This window comes from Canis aureus, chromosome 37 (genome assembly GCF_053574225.1).
Source record: "Canis aureus isolate CA01 chromosome 37, VMU_Caureus_v.1.0, whole genome shotgun sequence".
Lineage (NCBI taxonomy): Eukaryota > Metazoa > Chordata > Mammalia > Carnivora > Canidae > Canis > Canis aureus.
In genome coordinates this window covers 13414509-13418313 of record NC_135647.1, presented here as the reverse complement: position 1 = coordinate 13418313, position 3805 = coordinate 13414509, and the positions used below count along the sequence as shown (strand labels likewise).

The following is a 3805-nucleotide window of genomic DNA, read 5'->3' as shown; positions in this document are numbered from 1 at the left end:
GTCTACAAGGAAGGACAGAAGTTCATCACCAGAGGGAATTCTTGATTAGTATCAGCCCGTCCTCATAACAAACCTTTTTTACGAGTAGACTTTATTTTATTTTTTTAAAAGATTTTATTTATTCACGAGAGACACCGAGAGAGAGAGAGAGAGAGAGAGAGAGAGAGAGAGGCAGAGACAGAAGCAGGCTCCATGCAAGGAGCCCGATGTGGGATTGGATCCTGGGGCTCGAGGATCACGCCCTGGGCCAAAGGCAGGTGCTAAACCACTGAGCCACCCAGGGATCCCCCCACAAGTAGACTTTAGCTACCAATACTCTCCCACAGATTTGCCTTCTTAAGATTTGCTGTCCCTGGAAGCTCAAACTCCTTTTCCTTGCCACTTCTCCACAAAATAATTGTGCTTTGCTAAAATGCTGTGTGAGCCCAAGTTCTCCCCACTCCTAGGCATTACTCATCTCTGACCACTCCATGTGCAGCTTCTTCTTGTTAATAAACTTGTTTGTTTTTCTCTTGTAGATCAACTCTATAAAATTAATTTCTTTCCTTCCTTTCAGCAAAATCACTAGGTATGTTGTTATAATGAAGATTTTCAAATAATGTGTTTTCTTAAGACAGGAGAGATCTAAAGGATTAAAGAAAATCAAGGGTACTGAAATTGGAGAAAATCTGAATAATGTACACGGAAAACTCAAATTAAATGGGAAAAAGTTTCAAAATAAATTCTTTCAATGGTTTTTATAATTTTCTCCAAAATATTGAAGTTTCTAATTTCGGACCTCTGCCGCTGGCAAACACCGCGGGGCTCCGGGATGATGGGCAGAAGACGCTCTACTCCTTCTTCTCCCCGCAGCCCTGAGCCCGCCAACCTGGGGACCCGCGTCGGGGTGAGAGCTGCAGCCCAGGAGAGCGGGGATGCAGCGGCCAGTCCCGCCAAGAAGGCCCGGCCGGGCAGGAGGACCCGGGACGCCGCCCTCCTGGCCGCTGAGCCCCGAGCAGTTGGTCGGCATCCAGAGGAACAAGGCCGCCCTGCCTAGGCCCGCGGCCCGCGGGGTGCCTGTGGGTTTGGGTGAGAGTTGGAAGAAGCCGCTCAGCGCAGAGTTGGGGAAGCCGTCTTTCATAAAGCTAATGGGCTTTGTTGCGGGAGAAAGAAAACATTACACGGTGTATCCACCTGCACACGTCTTTACCTGGACCCAAATGTGTCACATAAGACATGTGAAGTCTTTGCTGGGACCCAAATGTGTGACATAAGTCTTTACCTGGACCCAAATGTGTGACATAAGACATGTGAAGTCTTTACCGGGACCCAAATGTGTGACATAAGTCTCTACCTGGACCCAAATGTGTAACATAAGACATGTGAAGTCTTTACCTGGACCCAAATGTGTGACATAAGACATGTGAAGTCTTTACCTGGACCCAAATGTGTGTCGTAAGTCTTTACCTGGACCCAAATGTGTGACATAAGGCATGTGAAGTCTTTACTGGGACCCAAATGTGTGACATAAGACATGTGAAGTCTTTACCTGGACCCAAATGTGTGTCGTAAGTCTTTACCTGGACCCAAAAGTGTGACATAAGACATGTGAAGTCTTTACCGGGACCCAAATGTGTGACATAAGTCTTTACCTGGACCCAAATGCGTGACATAAGACATGTGAAGTCTTTACCGGGACCCAAATGTGTGACATAAATCTTTACCTGGACCCAAATGTGTGTCATAAGACATGTGAAGTCTTTACCGGGACCCAAATGTGTGACATAAATCTTTACCTGGACCCAAATGTGTGACATAAGACATGTGAAGGTTGTCATCTTGGGACAGGATCCATACCATGGACCCAACCAAGCCCATGGGCTCTGCTTTAGTGTTCAAAGACCTGTTCCATCTCCACTCAGTTTGGAAAACATTTATAAAGAGCTGTCTACAGACATTGATGGTTTCGTTCATCCTGGTCACAGAGATTTATCTGGGTGGGCCAAACAAGGTGTTCTCTTACTCAACACTGTCCTCACCGTCCAGGCACATCAGGCTAATTCTCATAAGGAGAGAGGATGGGAACAATTTTCTGATGCGGTAGTGTCCTGGCTAAATCAGAACTCCAGTGGCCTTGTCTTCTTGCTCTGGGACTTTTATGCTCAGAAGAAAGGCAGTGCCATCGATAGGAAACGTCACCATGTGCTGCAGACTGTGCACCCCTCCCCGTTGTTGGTCTACAGAGGGTTCTTTGGAGTGTAGACATTTCTCTAAAACCAATGAGCTGCTGCAGAAGTCTGGCAAGGAGCCCATCAACTGGAAGGATCTGTGACCCTGAACTGGGAGGTGAGGCGCTGTCTCCGGGGCAGTTTCTAGAAGCTGCTATCGAAATATTTGCCAGGAGTGGCAGCTTTATTCAGACAGAAGCCGCAAAGGCTCTGCCCTGGGACCATATGGCTGTCTTTGCAAAATGGCTTCAGCCTAAAACCTGATGACACAGTAACTGTGAGAGAGCAGAGGTCAAATACTTGAGACTTGTTCTGTCACCTTTATGGTAAAAGGGGACAGGATGGAAGCACCTCTTTGGTACAGTCAGCTGTGACTTGCTTTTACCTGGCTGGTTAGACTTTAGATTGTAAGGTGGTTGGGTGCGTTTATCTAGGAAGGCCTCCCCTCCTGCTTTGCCCCACCTGGGATCCCAGTTCTTGGCCAAGAACACTGTTCCCTCAATTCTTCCCTGGGCCCTCAAGCCCTTCCTTAGAGGAAGCAGGAGGCGTTTGCCAGTGCTCAGAACTTTAGGGATGACAATTCCTGAGGACTAATCCTCCGTGGGAGCCTTCACAGACCAAGGGAGCCTTCACAGAACCTTCACAGACAGGCAGAAGGGAGTGAGCCGGGGCTTGTTTGTATAGTTCTCTGCGTGTCTTTAGGAACAACTGTGGGAGTTGAACTGGAAGAAAGAGAAGGGGGAATTTTTAAACTTTATTTTTTTAAGCAAAGAAATGCTTTTCTCCTAGATGTGTCCTAAGATGGGGGTTTTAAGGCTGCACAGACTGCCAGATGCTGGGGTTTTTTTTGTTTGTTTGTTTTTTGTTGGTTTTTTTTCCCCCCCGCATCACTGGTGAATTTTGCTGTTTTAAAAATACTTATGCAGATGTATATATGTATTTTGTAATCCTTTGTTGGGGAGACAATCTTTGTTAGGTCTGCACTTCCATCCTAGATCCTCTTAGAGATGCCGTTGATCTGTTAGCCAGGGAATGAGTTAACCCCCCAGTGAGAGTTTGGGAATAAAAGATTGTTGAAGTTTCACTCCTTGCAAAAAAAAAAACAACAACAAAATATTGAAGTTTCTTTATTGAAAGACAACAAAATTACAATTAACAAAAATAATAAAGTTGACATTTTTACTTAATATCTTAAAATTTTAACACAAAGTAAATATTTTTATATTGAACCATTTTGGTGTTTAATATCCACATAATTATCAATGATAAGTATTAAAATCATTTTCATATGTTGTGTCTTGAACGTACATCAGTACACATTTAAGAATAAGGTATGATATGGGTTGTATAATACTGCAAAATGTTCCTTGATACCATGTGCAATAATTGTTACTGATGCTCTAATTTTTTAGTGTTTATGGACCAAAGAATTGGATGCAAAGAGAAAGATCAAAGGATGCTTGGCCTACTGGCAAACAACACTGCTTTAGGCAATAGTTTCATAGAGTCCTGGTAGCTGAGACTAAGTATTTGACAAGTTAATTAATTGGTCTTTTGTTTTTCCTTTTTATTTTTTAAAGATTGTATTTATTTATTCA

General features: G+C 44.0%; 1 pseudogene; it reads left to right on the top strand.

The window, feature by feature from the left end:
• Positions 1–814: 814 nt before the first annotated feature.
• LOC144306477 (uracil-DNA glycosylase pseudogene) lies at positions 815–2311 on the top strand (annotated as a pseudogene).
• Positions 2312–3805: the final 1494 nt, after the last annotated feature.